Genomic DNA, 24,524 nt, shown 5'->3' on the forward strand with positions numbered 1-24,524 from the left:
TCCCAGGATTTCCCTAACTTGTGAGAGCTCTGGTTTGCAGGATGAACCATTCCCAGACCCCTTCAGCTCCCAGGGATGGGGAGATGCTGCTCTCCCCCCTCTGCAAACAAAACCAGAGCAGGGAGATAAGAAACTCAGATCCCCACAGGCACCCGGTCCTCTCTCCCCTTCCCTCTCCTGCATGGTCCTCACCTCCATCCTCCTGCTCCATCCCATTCGGTCCCTGCTTCTCACCTCCCTATTCCCATTCTCCACCTCCAGACCTCTGTGCCCAATGAGTCCAAAACTACCACAAGTTCTCCTTATATTGGGAAACCAGGAGAAAACCAAAGTTGTTGTGTTCAAAGAGCCCTTTTACAGCCCTGGACCAGGTGTGCTGTATTACCCCAACCCGTTCTCAAAGGGGGTCCCAGAAGGACACTGTGCTCCTGGGGGGATCAGACAGCAAGGGAGAGCTGGAAACAAGGCACAAACCTCTGCTCCCACACAGGGAAGCTGTTCCCAAGCCCCTGTCCTTCTTCACACCGGGGTTAATCCATCACCTCTATCTTACACCAGTTCTACCATCAGGTCTGTGGGTGCCGCACGATGCTCCTGCTGTCACGTAACATTCAAAGCTGCTGCTTTCAGTTCCCTTTATTTCACATCCCTTTCACCCTGCAGCATTCCAGCCTTGGGGAGCGTGTGCTGCCAGCTCCAATAAAGACCTTGTGTCCACCCAGTGCTCCGGTCCCTGCTCACCAGCCGTCGGGAACACATGGGAAGTGTCTCTTCCATACTGCACCTTTATCCCTTCCTGAACAAATCCCGTTTGTACAGCACTAAACTGGGACTAAATGGGGGAGGAGGTTGCCATGGGGATGTCAGAACCAGAAACCAGGTAGTAAACCATCTGTGCTGCTGTGGGTGCTCCGGGCGCTGCGCAAGATGAGGCTCTGTACGCTAAGGGGCAGAGTTTCGCTTCAGCACCGGGGCTGAGGCAGCCGATCCCAGCTGGAAAACCCCCTCTGCCTCCCTGCTGTGCTGGGAAGCTGGTCCAGACTGGTACAAGGATCCCGCTCTGGCTCCATGGAACGGCTCAGGTCTCAAGCGGAGGTGATGGGGACCGTGTGCTCCCAGCCCCGATGGCAGCAGCATCCTCAGCCTCCCCTTCCTGCCCCTTGGGCTGTTACACAGTGAGTTTTAAAGCAAGTCCTTGATTGTAGTGCACAAACCCCAGTGTAACTGTTCTAATCCAGCCGGGTGCTGAGCACTGAGACACTGCTCTTCCCTGCAGCCGTGCTGCTTAAAGGGGACTATTCTCCCCATCTCCCAGGGCAGCAGTGTTCCATCTAACACAGAGTTCCAGCTTTCCCTACCAGGATCCAGCACTAACCCAAGCACAGGTTCCGAGCTAAACCCATCAATCCACAGCCCAGATCAACTCCTTTTAAAGCTGTGGCAATGCAAGGTTGTGAAGCCCTTTACTAGGGGAAGAGGAGAGTAAAACATAAATCACCTGGATCTTACAGACCCCCTTTATATGAGGAGTATTCCCACTACACAAACATCCTTCAGGGATCTAACATAGAACAGAAGAAACCTTCAATTTGCTAATGGGACTTAATAAATAGTGGCCAGGCTACAAAAGGAACATAATGGATCATGTGCAGGCATTGGACATTTAATGGGGTGGGATACTAGGTTATTTACAGCCCCTGGAGCAGGCGCATGCAACAGCACAAGTTGGGTTTAATTCAGTTCTTGTCTTAAATGCCTCGTATAAGGTAATGAAAACAAGCCTGACAAGTCAGTCTCTATAGGAAACCACTGTCTGCTCTTCTCTGTTCAATGGGAGGCATGTTTAGATTTGTTTTTAAGTGCTATCCCAAAAATTCTGAGGCACTAAAATATCAATAAGTCTATATAGATCTCAATAAATCTATATAAATCTCAATAAATATATATAAGTCTCAATAAATCTATATAAATCTAAATAAATCTATGTAAATCTCAATAAATCTATATAAATCTCAATAAATCTATATAAGTCTCAATAAATCTATATATATCTCAATAAATCTATGTAAATCTAAATAAATCTATATAAATCTCAATAAATCTATATAAATCTCAATAAACCTATGTAAATCTAAATAAAACAGCTTAGTGCCTCTCTGCTGTTAAAACCAGGCCCAGAAGCACCCTGATTTCAGTGCTGTGCTCCAGTTCTTAGACCCACATTAAACACATTTACCAGTTTGTGACTCCACAAACTGTAATCGGCAGTGCTTTTAAGCTCAATACATACAGAATTACACCAGGCCCATGGGTACCAGTCTACAGGATCCTCCTCAAAAGATCTTATTCCCTTTTCAAAAGACAATCACATTAATTCTGTCCTTAGCAGCTCTCAGATATCTGCACTGAGGCAAGCAATGATGCACATATTAACAAAATACGCAACTTCTACCTACAAAGACCCAAATCTGCTCAGATTTTACCTAAATGTTTCTACAAAGAGGAAAGCAAAGATGATTAAATTGTATTAAAAGTGGCCAAAAATCATTGAAGTATCATCTATGATAACGTTTTAATACTAAAACCCACCTGCAATCAGGTATTTGATGCCACTTTCACTCTTGTTTGTTCCAAGATCCAGTGCTCTTCACTCAGCTGCGGGTTCCCGCCTATGTGGCTTTACCTTCCTTCAGTGACCACAGTGATGCTGTCTTCCCTTTTAAAGGCTGAAGCCAAGGCAGCCTGGAGAAAGCTTTTCACGTCAAATGAAGACAAAAAGCATTTCAACTGCACCATTAAGGAGCATCTGGTTGTGACATCCCCATTATTAACCAGTTATTCTGGAACCACTTTGGCAGCGGGTCCCATAAATCAACCAAAGAATAGAAAAGAACATGTGGCTCCTCAGATGCACAGCATCGAGTTGTCCACAGGAACCTTCCAGTATCTAAAGGGGAGCTTTGATTACTAAAAGCCCCTCTCTGTGGCTTTCTATGATGCTTTTTGATATAGATAGATAGATAGATAGACAGATAGATAGATGATAGATAGATAGATAGATAGATAGACAATGTGTGTATATTTATTGCTATAAAGTCAATAGTTTAAAGCCAAAAGCCTTTTCATTTTCATCAGGCAGAAGGGAAAACGTTTTAAGAAGACATTTGAACTGGATATGCCAAATGTATGAAATAATGACTATATTAGAAAGTAAGAAATGTATCTTTGCATCAAGTTTCTTTAACCTGGTGTTAATCCATCAAGATCTGCAAGTTGTATCTCTCTGTATATAAGAGATATATGTATCACCATGCTATAAACTCATTATTAATGGAGAAAGCAATAAAGGAGTGTGTCCTGGATACGGAACAAGTGAATATATTGAGCTTAAAAACATCTTTATGTCAAAGCCCCCAAACCTCCATTTTTCAGCCCAAACCCTGCAGAAGTCCCAAGAAAGAACAGTTTTTGACAGAAGCCTTCTGAGATTTGAAGCAAAACCCAAAGCAAATCCAAAGGAACACCATGATCCAGGTCATCATTGACAAATAACGGGCATGAGCCAGAGCATTTAAAATGGTAGCTTTTAATTACTGGGATAAATACAGTTAGAGCTGTTTGGCGATTGACCAAGCTGGAAATCAACCTTTGAAACCTCAAGGAAAGACAATATCCCAGATATTAGAGTGTTTGCACCATTCCTAAAAGCTGGAATGTTTGTCTCACCATAACTATCAATGCAGGGATATAACTGATGGCTAAAAACATGAAGCAGGTTAATCAAAGATCTCTTCCCAGTTTCTCCTAGACCCAATGGATAGAGATGGAAACAGAAGAGTAGAAGCAGCATTAGACAACACTGCTCTTACAAATTCCCTCATTATCTAGTGCTTCCCAGATTCCAGCCCATCCAACACACCCATTGAGAGATGGTTTATGTAACACTCTCAGGTACACTCTTTACCTGTAACTTCTTGACCATTCCCAAATGGACCTTGTCCAGAGCTTCATGTTCCACCTTTTTCACCATTCTTGCTGGTAGATTTTGGCTTTTCAGCCTTAATTGTGGTATTTAATATTAATGTTTTTAAACATTCTCCAAGGATTTCATTAAACCCATGTATCAAGAGTCTTATTTTGAGTGGCAGCAGGTTGAAAGATGAAGGCTCACTCTTGCAGTGCTGTCATCAGCTGAGGAGCCTCATAAACACATAAACCAACAGGAATATATATCTGGGACAGCTGGAAGTGTCAAAGTGGATGGTGCTGTAGGTTTCCTTCTCTTTGAAACGTTTTTGAGGGGTTGGTTTTGCTTTTTAGCATGTTTCTTCGAACCAAAGAGCATCAATGGTATCATTAAGAGTGGGGGCACCAATGGAGGGCTGAGCTAGCCATGCTAGTGGGCACACTTCACGTTACTCATGCAATCATGGGATGGTTTGGGTTGGAAGCGCCTCAGCATCCTCACACAGGGATGAATATACTCACTGCAGTGTCCATGAGGCTCTTCAAGGCTTCCTCCTCTTTAGCTGCTTCTGTCCTAGAGGGAGTTGCTTGAGATAGGTGTTAAAGAGCTGTAAGGTTGTGCACTCGTGCAAGCATCAGATGCACATGTGCTGTGCTCACCTTACAGCCAAACAAACTGCATTACAAATGCACTTCTGCTAGGATAATTATAATCCTATTTACAGAGAATCCATTGGTTTTGCCATACAAGATGGTGTCCCTGCTTTCCTGAATGGAGGAATAATACAGTGAATCATAGAATCCTGCTGTTTGCTCTGTTTCCGCATTGAAATGGTGTTTTTCCCATGCCACTGGAGAAACCCCCAGTTTCTACTCCATAATGGACATGGGATACTTACTGGTTTGAGCGAGGTCCTATCCCTCAATGTGCAGCTGAAGACTGTTGCTGTGCAAGGATAAGTTCTTACCATGGACTATAGCCCTGCTTGTGTCTGCAGCTGAAACCTCAGCAGACGAGGATGGCTGATGCACCATCACCTGTCAAACACAAACCCCAGCTTCAATCACATCAGGACTCGCAGCTCATTGAAGTGATAATATTCATCACCATATATTATCACACTGAATGTTTTAGGTTCAAATTAAGACAAACGGCAAAAAAACTGGGGTGGAAGGAACAACTTTAAACCAAACATCGTGCTTGGAAAGGCCTGGAAACTCCAAGTTAAGGCTGCTATATTTAGTACTGAAGCAATCAAACCAGGCCAAAGGAAAAAACCCAGTGTGTTTGTGAACATCCTCCTTTCAATACTCACAACTCATAAATTTGCTTCTCCTCTCAATGCTCTCCATGGGGGAGAACAGAGGCTTTTTAAGTGGGAAAATGTCAAAATCCAACTTGCAAATGAACGTTTTCAACAGAACACTTCAATTCAGGCTTTGCTTTCCTGCCTTTTCCTTGGAGAGAGGCACATGGAATCCCCAACTGTTTGGATTGGAAAGGACCCTATTGCTGATTCAGTTCTAACCCCCTGCCATGGGCAGGGACCCCTTCCACTGGAGCAGCTGCTCCAAGCCTCTGTGTCCAAGCTGGCCTTGAGCACTGCCAGGGATGGGGCAGCCACAGCTTCACTTTGCATGGAGTCCTCTGAACCTCGCATGGATTTTTCCCAAACAAGCATTCCCTTCCATAGCTGGAATGATCAGAACCTCTAAAACCAAAGAGAAAATGGGCTCTTTTCCCATGTAGCACCTTAATAAAGATGCTGTGTTGAAGCATCCCGTCTAGCAACTCAATGCAGCCCAACTAGCTCCAAAGCAATGTGCCAAGCTTTATTATGAACCTTGCAGAGAATGACCCATCTGCTTCCCCAGTGCCCCACTTCTTGTGACCCATAGGTATGTATTTGAAGGCATTCAAGTGCTCACAGAAGCTAAAAGGTTTAGGGGATGGGGGGGCTGATTTCCACCTGAGCTCATCCCAGTCATTCCAGAGCACATTAGGAATCAAGCCAGCCCCAGTCTGGCACTGTGTGAGTCCAGGCAATCCCACTGGTCCCTCCTGAGCAATACAAAAGAGCAGCTTTGGAAGCAGGACATGAAAGGCGATGTAGAACCGAGCTCTGCTCTGTGCTGAGGGAGAAAGGAGCTGTGCAAGTTCCCACCTCAGCTATTAAATAACCTGCCCAGCAGAAAGGATGTGTGAGATGCCAGCAGGGGTTTGTACTGCTCCTGCACTGGGAGCCTTGCGATGGATGCGTAATGGTCCACAGCATTGACAATGGCACTTTGGGAAGTCCCTCAGATTAAAGAGACACCCAAAGGGAACAATGTCACAGGCAGCAGTGAGCCTGAAGCATCAGAGCAAGGCTGTGCCGTACCTCAAACTGCTTCCTAACCCTGTGTTCCCTGAGACAGAGGCAAGGGAAACTAAGGAGGATTTCACAGCTGGTTAATCAGGAACAGGAAACCAAGCTGCAGACAATGCTCACAGTTATAAAAGCCAACCTAAAGCGTTACACAAACCTGTATCTGCTGGCAGAACGCAGATGGACCTCGGGTTTTCTCCTGTCTGTTGCGAGGCTTCACAGTACCTCAATACACATCACAAGCAAGGCTCTGTAGCCTTCTGAGCTAAAGCTCTGTTGACAGAACAGCATCCACACAAGGAATGGTGGTTGGAGGTAGGCTGAAACCACACTAGAAACCTGACATTCAATGACAAAGGACTTGCCTCACATCATCAGCTCTCTAACAAGGGAGATTTCAGAGATGTTCACACAGTGCTTTCAATAGCACAAAGTCTTCTTGTTTCATCATCTCAATGAACAACTTAAGGACTAAAACCCAACCTGAGAACAGGGGGGAAACATTACAGCCACATTCCTATTGAAGCAATGGGGAGGTGTGAAAATCCAAGGGATCTCAAAGGCTTTACAGTGGAAGAAGAGCTCTGATTAACCAGTTTTGCCCATGGACTTACAGCAAACCCTGAGCCCACGCTGTGACCCAGACAACAGAAAACCTCTCTGGTTCCCCAGTGCCATTTGTCACCTCTGGAGCAGAGATGGGAACTGGAAGGAGAGGAAGAGGACCAAGAGGTATTGATCTGTGCTCAGCTGCCTTTAAAGCCCCCTCAAGCTCCCCACGGTGCAGGAGCAAGGCTGGGGCTGACATTGCATCCTCATGCCCATGGGTGCACCAGATGAAGCAGCCGCTGCCATCGCATCAAGGATGCTGACACACTGAATACTGCCAATGGGGAACTCAAAGCACAGCAATCCTATGGAGTGGTTTCTTACATGTGTAAAAAGGCATTTTCCCTCCTCTGTATCAACTGAAAACGCTTATAGATGCTGCAGTCAAGTGAAATGCCAACAGAATAGAATTAATATAGACTCTGGTGGCATCTGCAAGTGCCTTCTGCTCTTTCCAAGTGTCCCTTATGGCTCTCTTAGTGACAGCCCTATGACTTCTGCCACACCAGGAACAGAACATACACATGAGGAAAGGTTCCAGGTCCCAGCTGCCCTTTACCAGGTTTCTCTTGCATTCCCTTCCTGCATGAAGAGTGTTTTAGCAGTTTATTCAGGTAGGATTTTATGGAGACAATTTAGGGGCTTTACTGCTACACAGGAGGCAGAGATGAGTATTATGGTTTCTGTAAGGTTTTCCATAATAGCTTCATATTTAAAACCTATATACCATCAAAAGGTATAGAGAAGACTTGTGAAAAGGCCGTGGATTTATTGTAGTCCATCCAATCTCCAAGCAAGAATATAAAGGTTTCTGGTGTTCTCTAACAAGCCACTGCTCAGCACAAAGGGGAAAAGGTGGTTTCTGCAGCACAACGAACACAAGCAACAGCTTCCTGCAGGCACTCGCATGATTAACCACGGGGTTACATCAAATCCCCTCCAACCCACGGGCTGATGGATAGGATATGGAAGAACATGAGCTGGAACAAAGCTCTCCTCAGGTTGGTAACAGCATCCTCAATGCGTTCCCTCATCTCACCTGCCCTTCCAGCCCACTCCCCATCCTGCTCACACACCAGCCTCCAAGCAACACTTCCAACAACATCGTTCTTGATAAGATCTTGGTTTAAGCAAGAAGAGGCTTGATCTGAGTTATCACTTCCATCAACAACAATGCACAGATGCTGGTGGTTCAGGGCATAACCAACTACTTCCAGTGAAACAAATCCAGTGAGGAACTGTTTGTGTAGCTCAGCAGGTCAGCATCCCCTCCTCAGATAACTCTAATGCTTCCTACCTGGTTTTAGGTGCTCAGTGCCATGACTAGAGCACAGCACAAACCATCAGGGTTCCTGGGGAATAACCAGGAATGTGGGCCCAGGGACCAGCTCCACAATAACTTGGTGGCCACCTTCAGAAGGGAAATCTCAGGCTTTGAGGCTGCAGATTCCAACCAGGACATTGGATTGGCATCATCCTCCTCACTGATGCAGCACGCAGCATCCCAGCACAGATGTGCTTTGTAGGGGTTGCAATCACCTGCAACCTGTAGGGAAATAGCACATGTTAATAAAACACTGTTATCTGCTTTCAAGCTCTCCATGAGCAGAGCCTTTTGAGCATGGATGTGCTGCATTTAGTGTGCACAGGGGACCTCTATCCCCACAGTATGGGCTAAGGCTGCAACAGGGGACCTGGCTCCCCAAAGAACAGAGCACGGGATCAATGTGGGAGCAGGGAAGCAGAGAGGTGCTTCCATGTACCCACACCTGACCCCGTGGCCAGCGGACCAGAGGCAACATTAGTCCTTTACACCGTGATTTACTTCTCTCATGCCTCCGAGTATGTTAAAGGAATCAAATGCTATTGCCCACCATTAGCTACTGCTATTAAAGTGATCGTTCTGGTTAACATTTCCTTTAGGAAATAAGAGGGTGAATTAGAGGTGGCTGCAACCTGTATCAAATTGAGAGTGATTCAGTGCAGCAATAATGCAGCTATTAGCCTCATCCACAGCCGCTTGCCGAGGAAGAGCCTGAGAAATGGTGTCACAAGCAGCAGTAAGAGCAGCCCCGGATTGCTCGTTCCCACTATTGCCAGCAATATTTCCCCCGTTAAATAAGAGAACACATCTGAAACGGTTAAATAAGATAATGGTACTGAATGGTGCCAGGAGATAAGGCATCTGAAATAGGAGGAATAAATCCCCTGTCGATTCAATGTGTCAGAGGAGCAGCCATCACACAGAGAGCCCCGGAGCATCTTTCCTTACAGAGCACAGGCACTGTCAGCATTCTGCAGAGGATGCTCTGGTAAAGAGGTCTCCAGGTCCTGCTGTGACCTCTGCAAAGCAGCCACAGTGCTCTGCTCAGCTTCCATGGCGTTCTCCATCACCCACAATGGACAGCAATAGGAGAGGAATAGAGGAAGGGGAGGAAAATGAGACATTAGGATTTCACAATGCAATGGGAGAGAAGGCATTGGAAAGGTGTGAAATTCAGCTTGGTAGTCCCAGGAAGGTTGGTCCAGAGGAGTGAGCACATCACACCATGGATGCTCACGGGCAGCAATGGCTGCAGTGGGATGCTCTGGCAGGGATCTACCACTGCCTAAGGGAAAATGGGCTGTGAGCATCTGTATTTCAAGAGCAGAGGGAATGAAAGCTGGGATTCCTGTGGGAAGCGGGGAGGATGCAGCCTGCACTGAAGCCCAGCTGGGCAGGCGCAGTGATGGGATGCTCAGCTTCTCCCACTGTGGAGCTATTCCTGGGCTCAGAAAGAAATCCTCTAGAGGGAGTCAGGAAATTGGTTAAAAGAGGGTTTTTCCCCCTTTTCTGATGTTCCCAAAAGAGCAGGGGAGCAGGAGCCATCCCACACAGGCAGACAGCAACTGAAGATGCTCAATGCATTACATGAGTGGTGTTTAGAACGTGGTAGAGGCAAAAGGCACATAGAGCAGACACAGACACACAGCAAACTGCAGAGCAAAGGGGAAGCTGCCTCTCTGGGGGACTTCAATGCAAGACATTGTCAGCATCAAAGAGGTTTGGGGGAAGCCCAAAGCCACACAAGCCGGAGGGATGGAAGGTGGTGAGCGAAGCCAAGGGCAAGGCTGCGCTCACAGAGCTCAGTGCATCAGCACCTCCTGCTCCTGCTCCAGCCATCAGCAGCACAGGGAGCAGAGCATCCCTGTTTGGGTAGGGAAGGACTGGAAATGGCTGGAAAAGGGGAAGTTATTTGGGGCACTTTAAGGATCGCAGCCCCTGTAAATCCCTGGGGAAATGCAGCCTCTTTTACCCCAAAGTTCTGGACAATTCCCTTATATCCAGGATTTATTCTCCATGGTTTGACAGGACACTCTTAACCTGCTACAGCATTAACGGCTGTGTGTCATTAACCTGTAGCTGCTCAGAGGTGTAAGAAGTCCCACAGCAATCAATGGAGACACACAAGTGAAAATGGGATTTCTGCACCAGGAAAAGGCTCCGGTTCCTGTTTGTGCTTGGAAACTCGCTGCATTTGGGATAGCAGAAGGCACCTGGATGAGGCTGTGAAGCTGGGATTGCAAACCCAGCAAAGTGGGAAACACGTGGGGAAAGGGAAGATCTCTTTGAGTTTCAGAACACATTTACTACAACCCTGCTTGTGCTCTGATGGCTGCACTTCAAAACAGGAGCCAAGGGACTGGCCCCGCTCCCCATCTGCGGCACCCAAGGCACCGTTCTTCCCCCTCCTGCCAGGGTGGTCCAGCACTGGGAGCCGGGAATGGGAAGCAGCAGGATGAGCACATGGGGAAGGGAATGAACCAGAGCAGCTGTGGCCAAAGAGCAGCTCCAATGGGAAGCAGAGAGGTTCCGAACACAGCACCTGGATGGACCTAATGACACCATCAAAGCATCGCAAAGGGGAACAGGTGAAGTCTGGAAGTCAAACAGGGCCCTTTGCCTGGGGAGAACCCCCTGCAGCCCTGATCCAGCTCTGGGGCAGCAGCACAGGAGGGATGTGGAGCTGGTGGAGCGAGGCCAGAGGCCATGGGGATGCTGCGAGGACTGGAGCAGCTCTGCTCTGGAGCCAGGCTGAGAGAGCTGGGCTGGGGCAGCCTGGACAAGAGAAGGCTCCTGAAGGGGAGACCTGAGAGCAGCTCCAGTGCTAAAGGGGTCCCCAATTCCCTCAAACAAAGAAACCCAACCCCACCAACCAGAAACAACCCAAACCCCCCCAAATGAAACCCACACTCACTTGTTCTCCAAGCCTCTTGTTCCAGCTCCTTGGTTTCCTCTCATTCAATGGAAGCAATGCTATGAATCACGGAGAGCCCATCCCACCTTTGCAGTCCTGTATGGAAAGGGTTTGTCTCCCAGATTCTGTAGCAACACAACCAACTCCATTTGTTTGGCAACAAACACGGCTCATTCACAAAACTCACATCAGTGTAATTCCATGATGATAAACTTATTGATACAGTTCAGGAAATCACTTCACAACCATGCTTAAACGCATGCATAATTGTGCTTCAAGCAGCTCGGGAGCTGACAAACATATGCCTGACATTTTTCAAGCACTCATAAAGAGTATGTTCAAATGAACCCCTCCGAGATCTCGGAGCTAAATCGGGAATCTCAGATAACAGGAACACGGAGATGCCATTAAGTCCCAGGAAATCTGTTCCGGCCCCAAGCCTAAGTTTGTCTATACTGGGAATTCCTTGTTGCTTTCTCTCTGGTGTTCTGAAGTGTTCTGTGCTGTTCAACAGGAGTTGGTAGGGAACAAGTGGTGTTTAGGAGCTCTTAGGATATAGGTTTGGTGGGACATAGAGGGAACTCACAGGCAGCCGGTGACCCCCCACAGACCCACTGCTCTGTGCTGCCTAACCATGGGGATTCATTGTCGCCCTGCTTCCTGGCTGTGCTGGTGACTGCTCCTAACACTGGCCAATCTACACCAAAGGAACATGGGTACAAAACGCACCCCTGGAGAGCCTGCTCCAGCCAAAACAGGGAAAAGGTGGAAGAATGGAGCAGAGGTTCCATAAAGGGTGATGGAAACAAGGACTGAGAAATAGGCAGTACCCAGCAGGGCTGGGGCTGCCTGGAGGAGGCTCTGTGCAGACCTGAGAGCATCCCCAGTGCCTAAAGGGGCTGCAGGAAACCTGGAGAGGGGCTTGGGACAAGGGGAATGGCTTGAACCTGCCCAAGGGGAGACTGAGCTGAGCTCTTAGGCACAAGCTCTTTCCTGGGAGGAAACACTCCAACAATGACCCAATCTCCCACCATCATCATCGCTGTGCATCACTCAGCCAAAAGTACCCCAAGGGGAGAACAAACCCTTCCGGTCAGTGGTGCCAGCTCCATTAGAGACACCCTAGTGATGTATCTGTCAATACCAAACTGGCTAGGGCTGGACTTGCAGCTGGAGAGGATGCAGCAGTGACACATGTAACTGCTGTGGAGGCACAAACCCAGCTCTGCACAGAGAAAAGTCATCCTGGGCATCATCAGCATCTCTTACTGCAGACCTATAGACATGGCTGGTCCCCATCTGCTGCACCAACTCTCTCAATTAGAACATGCAATCAAAAGGAAGCAGGTTGCTCTCCATCAATCCCTTCCTCAGTGTGGCCAGCTCTAGATCTATGGCCTCACACAAGCCTGCAGCAGCCAGCTTGAACTCACCCATGTGAGGAAATCAGTGCAGGTGCCTCCTCCTCTTTGCTAGGGCCTGTCCCTACTTTGGGATGCGGGGGGCTTATAGGAAAGAAATCCAGGGAATAAACCAAGAAGCATCATAGGGATTGCTCAGTTATATCATTACTTAGAACACCTGAATCATAAGGGATCTCTTGACTACAGATCCTCTGCTCCCACCAGCACCTGAAATGCAAAACGCTTCATTGCAAACACTGGGACCCTGAGCTCGGTGTCAAACGTGGATGCCCTTGAGGAGCTCCTGAACTGAAGTTTGTTACACATGGTACCGTCAGAATGAGGATCTTAAATACCTGGAAGTCTATGGATAACACAAGCAGCCCTTGGAACAGAGGCACCCAGGGGAAGTCTGCTCAAAGAGAATCCCCCAAATGGATTCATTTGGGGAAAAGACTGAAAAAGTGCTTTTTGGGGTTCCCCCCCCCCAGGTTGTGAGCTCACTTTCCATACCCTACAAACACAAGCAGTATAACCAGTTACACGCTGTTTAAATGGACAGATCCCTTCCTGCCTGCTGAGATCTTACCCTGGATGCTGAGGTTTTGGGTTCCGCAGGGAGCACAGTCAGAATCAGAGAGAGACGGCAGCGAAATCTGCTCTGCAAAGGAAATTGCTTTACTACAGGTGGCTTCAAATTATCTGCCTTCTATTTCTGTTCATTAACTCAAATACCTGGGGAGAAGCCATAGTGGCTGAGACGTTAAATCCATACCTTTGCAAGCAAAGGCTTCCAAAGCCGGCAGCCCCCCCAGCTCTGGGTTAGCCACAGCCTCCCAGCAGACACAGTGATCCAAGCCATAGCTCGGAACAGATAAAGAGGATTCCTTTTCCATCCTGGTTTTTGGGCATTGTGGAATATATATGCTTAAAAAATGACATTACAAACCGCTTCTCCCCATCTTCTTACATGCAGGAACAGCAGCTTTTCAAGAATCACCCATAGAAATAACAGATCACAAAGGAATGAAACTGGAAACAACCACAAAGAAGAGGTTTTAGATGGAACAAACTCCCCCTCACAGGTTTCCCACTTACCTGATTTCCCAGCCATGCGTTGCTGTCATGCCCTAACCCCCCCACCTGCGAGGTCTGCATCTTAACCAGCTAAAAGCTATTAAACAGCCACAGAATTACCTTTGGACCCATGTGCATATTAGAGCATCTGAAGGGAAATTAGGCAAATAATTCCCCTTTTTAGGCAGGAGCCTGACTCCATTTTCATATTAGAAGAGTGCTGCTTGCTTCCAGTCCCACCAGTTTGCCCAGAATCTCCACCCCATTAAACCTGCTTGGCAAGGTATTGACGGACACCACATAACCCCAATGAGATGCAAGTGGAGACCGACTGGATCATCGGCATTCCTTAGTTCCTCTGTGCTTCACTGCCTGCTGGGAAACCCGGAGCTGATGAATGCTTCCTTGGGTCTTCCATGTGCCTGATCTACACTGGTAGCTTCTTTCAGGGGCATGAGGGCATGGACTTACATATGGAGAGCTCTTCATGCTCCATATGGATTGCTCAATCACTCTCTTTGCTCCTGCTGGAGGACTATGGCTGAGCACTCCGGTCTCTCTTGGATCCTTTGCATCTACCGCTTGCCGAAGATCAGAGGGAACTCTGTAGAAGGTGATCCTAAATAGTATTCCTGCTGGATTTTCTACACCACCATTACAGCACAGCCAAGGCAGTTATTTGTACTGAGGAACAACACGTCTGCGCATCCTGGGGCACTGTGAGAAAGGAATCTCCACATCAAAGCCTTTGGAAAATACATCAAATAATGTTAAAGACAGCCAGAAACACCCTTTTTCATGCAAATTCTATAGACTATGAATCCCTCCTGCCCCAAACCTGTGCACACAAAGGATTGTACTTCATTAACTCCTTCCACTTCTCACAATCAAGTATAGCAAAGCCTAACACTGTGCTCTAGGCAAAAGGCAGAAGAAAACCCACCTTGGAATACATGCTTCCTAAATGCATAGAACATGAACAAAGTCTGTTTCTGGAACTCCAGAGATGAAGAATTCCAGAGCCTGAAGCAGCAGATAAGACCCTGGATGCTGCAGGGGATACAGCCAGGAACACATCCATAGGCTGCTAGAACACAGCTTTGCTTGGGCAACCAGTTAAAAGCACTTTAAGACATTGACATTCACCAGACAGTTGGAGGCATCCATACACAGAGAGGACCATTCTGTTGTTGGGTTTGGAACATCTACATATGTTAAGCAATGGGCTTATTTCGGTGCTGTCACAGCCACGTGGACAACTTGAAGTCACTATTACTTGCCTTGAAGCAAGAATAAATAGGGAGGTTAAAAGCACTGTGGCACTTGGCAGCTGCTGTTGGACACAGGCTGTGGGCTAGGTACACATTTAATGTTCATTCTTCTACCTTGAAAGAAGGGCTAAAACGTGTTCATTGCTATGAATGAACAAGGAAGAACCAGGTGTGCTCATGGCATCCAAAACAGAGCTTCAGAGGGCATTAGAGGTGTGTTTTAACCCCAAACAAGCTTCACCAGGCTGGTTTCTACTCTGCTCCTCACTGCTGGATGCTCTCAGTGAGGTGGCCTGGTTCATTCCAAGCCTGTTCCTGAAGACTCCTTAGGACACTGTTGTGCTCAATGACCTTCACTCGTGAGCCTGCTGCACCTGAACATGACATGGTCCAGTTTTGGTCACAGTGGTACCAAGGATATGGACCCTGCTCCCTCTATTCCCTTTGCCTTTGGCAGAACTCATTCCAGTGCTCACCTTGAAACCCTCAAATGGTTTCTGGTCTCTGCTGAAGTGATGGTACCTGCCAAAATACACAGCTCCTTGTAGGAAAGAGATTAAATCATATTCAGGCAGTATCCCCTTTGCTGAAATCCCTTTCCCAGCCCTAGCTCCAAGTCCCACCTGTGCTGCCCTCACATTTGGAGATGCTGAGTAAGGACATGCTGTATTCACAGGAGGAAAGCTGGAACAAGCTGCAGATGGAAACAAGGGGAAGGCATTTTGCTGGTGTCTGAAAGCCAGAAGCTGGGGAGCCACTGCCTTTGATTTAAAGGAGCAAAAAGCCACCTTCAGTACTCAGCCCTGGCCAGGAAACAACAGAGCAGAAACCCTCCGTTTTACCCCAAGGTGACTTGTTTATATCATTGTGCCAATGCAAGTCCTTGGACTAATGCTTTTCCACATTCTAGAACTTACCTTCAGTAACCCCTATGCAGAGATGTGTGTCTATAGAGCCACATCCTGATCCTGCAGGTCTACCAGCACGCTTGCCTTGTCGTTACACTCATTTATGGCAGCTGGCATTCCCGTTCTCCAATGCCCACAGTGAGATACCCCATAAGTGATTTATTTCCTGTTTGCACACAAAATAAGAGTTTCGAATGCCTGACCTGAGGAATGGCCTTGAAGACACCAGAGTGGGGCCACAGAGCATCCGCACACAGGAACAAGATCCAGCAACGCAGCTCTCCTTGTTCTGCCCCTGCTGCAGTGAGTTCAGGAGCTCTCGGGTACCACAAGCAGTGAAAACGGTATCAGAGCACACGCATCCCTTTCCCAAGGCCTCCTCCATCCCACAGCTACTGTTGTGTCCTCCAGTTACACCTCTACAGGAAGGCAGCACATGGACCACTTCTGAAACCCCAGCTTTTCCTGCCCAGAAGCTCCATACCCACCTGGAAGGAAACCCAAGACAATGTGGCCACGAGAGGATCCTGATGCTGTTATCTGCAGAAGGGAAACCCCAACCTTTGATTCCATTTAATTAAATGCCAGGCTCCATCTCATGGCTGATGTCTACCAGCAGCTTCTTGTGGGCTGTCCTTCATTCTCACTGCACAAGTAGCACAATCCCATTAACTCTGTGAGCCAGGCCACCACATCCAGTGCGAGCTCAGCCCCCTGCTCATCAGCCGTGTTCCAGTACATCACTTCCACTTTAAAGACACCAATGCAAGAACCCTGAGCTGTGGCTTTCCAAAACCACCCATCTACTTTACCTCTAAAATTAACTGGTATTGATTACTTCTACACTACAGAAGTAGCTTCTTTTCCCCTTCATCCCATCTCTGAATAAAGGAGCCACCTATCTTAGCATGAGTCATTTCTTACATTAACTTTTCCTTTTCTACCTCTAAAAGCAGCTGCATTAAATACCTTGCATGAAGAAATGGTAGAAGATGACACTTCGAGGACCACCCTATATGTGTGAGGAGCACCAGGTCCCTTCAGGGGCATAGGGAAAGGTAACTCTGGATGTCCAAGTACTGCTCTACCTACCTTTCTCTATGACATACACACCCCAACCTCAGCTCCATCTACCCACCCATAAAACAGATGCAACTCTTCCTCCCCCCAGTTTGTCCATCTCAGTTCTGAGTGATTCCATGATCATTTGAATGCCCAGCTTTGGTTCACTTCTGAACCATTATGAGAATGGCAAACCCCCTTTCAGAGCACTGGCTAAACCAGCAGCTCCTGTTGCCCTTTGACTGATGAGCCTTCAAGATTGACAGCAGTTACTTACTGCAAGTGGGCAGCAAAGGGATGGGTGCACAATGCACCGAACCTTTCTGGTAGGGAGAGCAATGGACAAGACACAAAGAAAAGCAGAGACACTACAGGATTATTAAACTCTGGTTTGGTAACCTACTTTAGAGAGTGAGGAGCTAATTGTGAAGGGAAAACACACTGGGATACACTGATCTCCTTTTACACCAGCTGAAAACAGGGGTTTCCTTTTAGAGCTGGAATTACTTTTGTTTCATTGGATTTAAAAGGAGATGGTTTAAGTTTCTAAGAAACCATCACTTTCACCCTGTTTTCCATACTGGAAAGAGGTTTGAAGAGGGCACAGAAAAAGCATCATCATTCCAAACACAACTTTCAGGCTTGGGGGGTTCATTGTTAAAAACACCCCACCACAACTTTCAGGCACAAATGTATTTTATAGAGAATCATACTTTTAATGGCATTTTTGGGAGTGCGATGGGACTCCCATCCCATAAACCTAAAGCCATTTATGACAAAGAGCATCTGCAAGCCAACTGCCACAGAAAGGTCACTCTAGTAGTGCTGAGCCCCAGTGCATACATGCACCCACCAGTGTGTGACAGAGCTCCACTACTTGCTATTGCTCTGTCAGCAGTCAGGAGGTGCTTGGGAGGAATAAAGGGGTTTCTTCTTGCTCTATAATAGGGTTGAATGCTATAGTAGGGCTGCTGCAGGACTCGCATTTGGCCTCAGTTTTGGTTCTGAACCAACAGAAGCAACAGTGAGGGATGTTTACAGAGCATTTCTATGAAATCTGGTGATGACCTTGTACAACTTCCCCTTCCCTCTCTCCCCCTTTCCCAAATCCACTGCTTTAGAATGCCAAACAAGCTGTAGGAGGCAAGGTCTTAAGAGGAGGTGGAAGTGCCAGAAGTGAAGCAACAGGCGGATGGGAGTTGAGAAGAATGAACCTGGAGATGCCTTGAGGAGGATAAGGAAGACTGAATGAAATCAGGGCGGTTGCATGTGTGGATGTATGTGTTGCTGATAACCCAGAAGAGCCAGGAAGGAAGCCAAGTAGCCTCTTAAATAGGACAGAGTAATGATTCCTACTGCACAGGTGAAATGTGATGCTCTGCTAATGCAGATGTTGGGGTTAGGCAGTGAACCAGGCTGCTCTGATGATGAAAGGCAGAGCTCCTGAATTCCAGACCCCTCTTCGACTGATGCACGCAAAGTGCACTTTAGAGTGCTAGAAAAGCAAGGTTTGGTGGCACTTTAGTGAGAGGAAGGAACATTTTGGGGTCAGTATTCCAGAAATCCCCCACTTCCAAGTGAAAGAATTCTTATTTAAACTAGAAATTACGAGGAAAAGGTCTAGAACATTCCTCACCCTTTTACCCCCAGGCTCTTCAAGAGCTTCTTAGTCCAAACTCCATTTGGAATCAAATCTGAAAGTGTTCCATGCAATGTAACAGGAAACAACTATTAATTAATGAATAGGCTGACCTACAGCTTCAGGAATGGCAAATAGGAAGTAATACCACAGATGGAAGTAGGAAAGCCCTATTTATTACAGCACTGAAATAATGTATTACTGAAATGAAACCTTGCATGATGGAAGTGCAGAAGCAGAAGGTATTTAAGGGTTGGGGTTTTGCCTTGCCTGCATTCAATAAGTTTTACTCCATATCAAAGCAATTCAGCCCCTCAGAATCCCTGCCCTTGCATGATTACAGAAAACACAACCCAAAACCTTACCAAATTCCAATTCCAAGACTTCAGCCCAGCCTGAACACTTGAGGAAAAGCTGGGAAGCAGAAACAGCTCCATCCATGCTGGTCTGAAGCTGGCAAGTGGAACAAGGCATTACCCTCCTGCTGCTCCCACCTTTAGCACTCACACTACACCCAGCAGAGCATTGGACACAATGGATGTTTTCAGTCCTGGCAGAGGCTCCCACAGCAGCTGCACTGGTCATTACACCAGTAACTACATCCCATGAATCCCATTCCCCTGCCCGAGAATCCATCCTCACTTATCTTCCCTACTTAAACCACAGGACATGAAAGCTCCCACATCCACTGCAGCAAGTTCCCTACAATACACACTTTGTACAGCAGGTGCTTTGGAGCACAGAAAGAAATGCACTCCCTTCTTAAGTACTTGTGCTACATCAAAACCTAATCATTCTGGAAGATATAAAAACTACAAGTTTATTTCCCTTTTTTCCCCCTGGAAAAGGGCAGAACTGGTCAAACACTCCTAATTCTTGGAAGCCCAATGTACTTTCACCTACATTCACTGGTGCGCAGGCCCTGTAAAGACCTGACATCACGTTCTTGGTGCTTTAAGCTGCTCAAACTGCTATCAAAACCACCCAAAACACCTTTTTATTTCCCCCAACACACAGGGATTTGACAAGAACGTGAATTCCCCATTTTAGGGTGCTCCAGATGCCTCTCACCGTGTACAGGAACAGCCAAATCAATGCTGAAAAGCACCCTCAATAAACTTCCTTTTGGCATCATCATTTGCTGTTGTTTTCCACCTCAGTTACAAAACACATTGACACATATTTCAGCTTGGGATTTCAGTATGTAACCTTCTGAAGCTTTTTGTACTGAAAACTGTCATTTTTCCATCCCACCTTCAATTCTGTGTTTTCTCCTGCCATAGCACAGCTGAATTTATCAGCTGGTTTGAAAGGAATTTATCAGCAGCTCTACCAGAATCTCTACAGTTCTTTCCCCTTCTGTGCTGACCCACTCACACATTTATAGCAGGCTAAAATACAACTCCCAGTGATTTCCCATTGTCTCCCATCCAACAACTCAATGTACTTTGATTCCTCAGGAAGCTGCGTGGCCTCCTCAGGCTTCAAACTTAAGCTATTTCTTTAAGTTAGGATTTTCTCCCCCAAATCACCCTAAAGTTTTACATAGCAATGAAGCTAATACAGAATATTTTTGCCTCACAATGTCTAATTCATGGGATTTAGAGTTCTGAGGTTGCTCATGGATGAGACAGCTTGTAAAAGGAAGACCAACAGCAGTCAGAGTGGCTGCAGACTCAGTTACAAACTAAGTAATATGTATGAGAAGCTACTGGAACTGAACAATTATTTCTCATCTGTTAAATCCTGTACAATAAAATGAAATATCAAAGCCATAAAAAAGCACTTATTTGTAACGATGTCATCTTACCTGCATCATAAAAAGATGAATGCTTCTGGAATTTGCCAGTTTACATGAGGAATTGCCTGTGTGTCTAAAAAACACTGAAAAATAAACTTAATGAACGCTCTTAAGCATCCTTTTCACAAAAGAAGATGATTTACAGCATCTCCTGGTTGAAAAAACACAAAATGTACCAAAATCTCCTCCAAAACTCATCTAAACCCCTCCTAAATTATGCCAACTGTGACAGCCAGTTTTGGTAGGAAATAAAAGCACCTATTTGGCAAACAGAACTAAGGAGGGACAGTTACTGCAGGAGACTTGTAGAGAGCTACTTAAGCTACGTTAAACACCAGTGTCCAAGTCTGGGAAGGTTTATGGGTGTATGTATTGACCAGTCTGCTCCTGAAGACTGGCAAACCTGCGTGAAACCATTTCTTCCCTTGCTTCATTAATTATGGATGTCTATACTCCACTCATATGCCTGATAGCATGCAAGTAAGAAGGGAAATAGCATCCTACACTCAACTCTGGGGAAATAAACACCAGTTTTGAGACATATCACAAGTCTTCAGCTCCTCTTCTCATTTGCCAACTTAAACCAGCTGCTTCCCAGGCTATAGATTGTTTAAATAACCTTTCTTCATGTCTTGTGCAAGCTTCCCACCTGAGTACCAACCTCTCACTTGAAGCGCTGCTGAAAACAGAATACAGGGACACAAATGTGGGATGTTTGTGAACAATTAATGCAGAATCCAATGGGAATCACTTGTATTCCAGAGCAATTACACACCGGTCCCAGAAGCAAGCACAGAAAAAAACACTGCTTGGAACTTGCCCAACTCCCTCAAAGGGCTGATTAGAGAAAGAAAAGAGCAAATAACAGCAGACAAGAGCCCTTCTGGGTTTAGATTTGATCGCTCAGTTCACACCTTGCTAACCACTGCTGGGAGATTTAAACAGCAGACAACAGGCACAGCACCACCATCCAGCCTCTTAAAGCACATGTAAGCTCCAGAACTTACTCATCCAACGTCTGGAGTTGCTCTTCCTCCTCTTTTTATTCCACCTGTAGCACTTCTCTATTGATTTTAAGGGTCTCAAAGCACAAACCGGTGCTGTCACTAAGCTTACATAGTTTCCCAATGCCCATTTTTGTCCCCTTTCCCCAGAATTCCTGGATACCAGCAGTCAATACCGTTCTGCATTGCTCTCAGTGACCATCCTCCAGCTATGCTGCAGGTGGGGAAGTTAAGGGTGACAAGAAGGATGCTTTAAGAACAGCATTTTCTCTTTCCAGTTACTGTATGTACATACACAGAAGTGACTGAAGAAGATGTTACCCCAACATGAAGGCAGGCTTTGTCTAGATGCAGCAGGGACAAACAAGACCCCAGCAGATCTACAAAGGAGTATTATAAGGCACAAGAAAAACAATCAGCAGATCATTTGGACAAACACTCAGCTGCCCAGCAATTGTACAGACACAGAACACAGGATTCCACACATGAGGCTGATGCTTAATGCAGAGGAGCCCTTCGTTTGAAGCTGGTGTTAATGTAAGGCTGCAGTCCCCATGTTAAAAAAAGAAACCATCCATAACAACAGAGAAACTGCAGCTGACATCAGCTCATTGGCCAAACTGCAGTTACATTAAGTAGGTTCTAAGGCTGGATCAGAAAATACCTGGATGATGATCATAGAGGAGCACATGAAACCCTAACGGGCTCAGCCATCACTGAAGGGTTCCTACAGCGAGTGTTCCAGTGCGTTAGGTTTTGGCCCAGGATTCTGGATCAGCTTCAAACCTGTGTTCAGAACTTCCCCTTGCAGACAGTTAACAGCAGATCACTTTGAGCAATGGAGTAACTGGATAAGTACGTGAACCAGGGACAAAAACAAACATTAACTGTAGTGATCACCATTACTCACAATAGGAACTTCTTTGTACTTCAGATTTAAAAAGCAGCACATATAGATAAGAACAGAGGATGTTTTGATGTTCCAAGTGGTGACAGAGCAGGGATCCTACAGAGCAGCTTCCCACCAGTGCAAGCAGGGCTCAGAGCGCTTGCTCTGCTCAGAACTCCAACAAGGCAGCATTCCATACAGGGAGGCATTTCTGATCAATGAAATCTGTAACAGTTTGACAGCTTTATTCATAGAAACACTTAATGAAAACTCCACAACTAAGACCAAGGAGTGCTTCATCAACATGTAACTGTTTCCTCCTCTATTACAAAGCAGGATCCACAGTTAAATGGCATGATCACGTCCAGTTTTAAAACTGATTCACTTTCTTTCGTATCCTAAAAGTATCAGTCCAGATTTTGCTGTTCTTGTTTAAGAAAAGCTTTACTCCGCAAAAACATTTATTTATGGAACATTTCCATTCCTTTTCAGCTCTCGAGGCCTCTCAACCCCTTGCAACACAAAGCAGCATGCACACAAATGAGGCAGAAGGGAAACTAACAGGTTAAAACATTTAATGTTGGGTTTGAACTTTGAGCAAGCTCCCCCAACCCTTTGGAGGGGGCACTTTATACAATTCCATACCATTAGAACACAGAACATGCTCTTCTATCTAACAAAGGAAAAAGTATCCCTGCATCCTCAGAAACTTTAACCGTTATTTTGGCTACTTAACAGAGACTTTGTTCCCATGATTAAAGTCCTTTTCCAAAGGTCTTCACCTGTGCCATGAACACAAACTTCCAGCCCAAACCTTCCTTTGGGAAGTCTCAGCCCAGGGGCCACCTCTGTTCACACCTGCAAAGGGAAATGTAAAGCAGAGCTAAAGTAAAAGTCACCCTGCCCCAAAGTCCCACACACTTCATGAAGTTTATATCCTAAAAGTACTGCAGTGAGCCCCATTATGTTGAAGTCAGTACCACAGTGCAATAAATCGAGTTACTTACTCATGCCACAAACACAACCAAACTGAACGGCTCTAACACATAAATCGTGAGGCCCAAAACCATCATAAAAGCATTAACCTGTTGCAAAATACCAGTGGTTCTGTACTAGAAGCTCTACTTTTTACCTTAAGCTGGATCCAGCTTGACCTTTCTCCCGGCTCTCAGCATAACTTGTGCTTAGCTGTCAGTCACTTTCATTGCAGTTTATCTGCTCTCAAGGCAGGTAAAAGCATCTCCCTCCTGCGCTGCAAAACAGTTGGACAAGGCAGTTTTCCAGCAATCCCCACCTTTGTGGATATCGACAAGCAGCTCCCAGAGGCTTTTACAGCCACCTGAGGTAAAACCAAGGGTAACAGCTCCACCAAACACCTGGTGACTGCATGCAAGGGGGCAAGCAGGAATCCCACCGAGCACATAAAGCACATTTTGCCTGTACCCGCGATAAAACCGGTCCCCGTGTTTGCTAAAACCAGTTTCAAATACACGGAGACAACAAGCAGGGGGTTTTGCCCTACCAGAAGGCACAGAAACTAAGCCCTACCAGCCCATCCCTGGCACCTCATTCACAAGCCTACCTGGTAAAAGACACAGCAAACAGAGCCAGGCCCCGTCCCACCGCCTCACCCGACACACTTAACGGCTACAAACGGCTCCAACGCAGCTCCCCATGCAGGGAACACAGCCACCTGGGACTTTTATGTCCCAATGCCCGTTCTCACTGCCCTCCACACACCGCTAACCCCACAGGAACGCCCCAAGCAGCAACACCCGGCCCGGCCCGAGCTCACCCGCATCACCCGCACCCGGCCCGGCCTCGCCTCCCCTCACGGCCGCTGAGGGCCCGGCCCGGCAGCGGGGAGGCCGCTGAGGGCCCGGCCCGGCCTCGCCTCCCCTCACGGCCGCTGAGGCGATCGGCGCCCCACCTCCCTTCGTGCCGCCCCGCCCCGCCGGCGGCCCCCGCGCCATTGCTCCGCCGCCCCGCTCCGCACCTTCCCTTCCCTCCCTCCCGGCTGCGCACCCCTGTGCCCCGGCTGCCTCCGGCTCTAAGCTCCGCTCCCCGCCCCGGAGCCTCCCCCAGGACCCGGCCGGGAGCGGAGGGGGAGCGGCGGCAGAGCTCGCCCCAGCCCCACCGCGGAGGAGCCGCCGCCGCCGCCGCTCCTTCCCCATCAGCCACCAGCACGGAATGATCCTCCGCTCCCAGCCGGGCTGTCCCCCTGGCCGCTGTCGCCGCTCCCCTATTGGCTTCCACCTCCCCTCGCCCTCCCCTATTGGCTGAGACCT

The 24,524-nt window shown here is 47.2% G+C and overlaps 2 long non-coding RNA genes across 3 annotated transcripts; both read right to left on the reverse strand.

Annotated features, from left to right (window-relative positions):
- Positions 1-3,567: 3,567 nt before the first annotated feature.
- On the reverse strand, positions 3,568-12,656 carry LOC117436700 (uncharacterized). The gene is made up of 3 exons (XR_004550039.1): positions 12,616-12,656; positions 11,183-11,307; positions 3,568-8,490 (listed from the first exon to the last, which is right to left on the reverse strand). It is a non-coding gene; the product is annotated as an uncharacterized lncRNA (long non-coding RNA).
- Positions 12,657-22,451: 9,795 nt separating this feature from the next.
- On the reverse strand, positions 22,452-24,436 carry LOC115946612 (uncharacterized). Of its 2 annotated transcripts, XR_004549992.1 has the most exons (3): positions 24,262-24,436; positions 23,369-23,483; positions 22,452-23,094 (listed from the first exon to the last, which is right to left on the reverse strand). It is a non-coding gene; the product is annotated as an uncharacterized lncRNA (long non-coding RNA). The 2 variants fall into 2 exon arrangements; XR_004080665.2 differs by lacking the exon at positions 24,262-24,436 and having other exon boundaries at positions 23,369-24,007.
- Positions 24,437-24,524: the final 88 nt, after the last annotated feature.

This window comes from Melopsittacus undulatus, chromosome 9 (genome assembly GCF_012275295.1).
Source record: "Melopsittacus undulatus isolate bMelUnd1 chromosome 9, bMelUnd1.mat.Z, whole genome shotgun sequence".
NCBI classification, from domain to species: domain Eukaryota; kingdom Metazoa; phylum Chordata; class Aves; order Psittaciformes; family Psittaculidae; genus Melopsittacus; species Melopsittacus undulatus.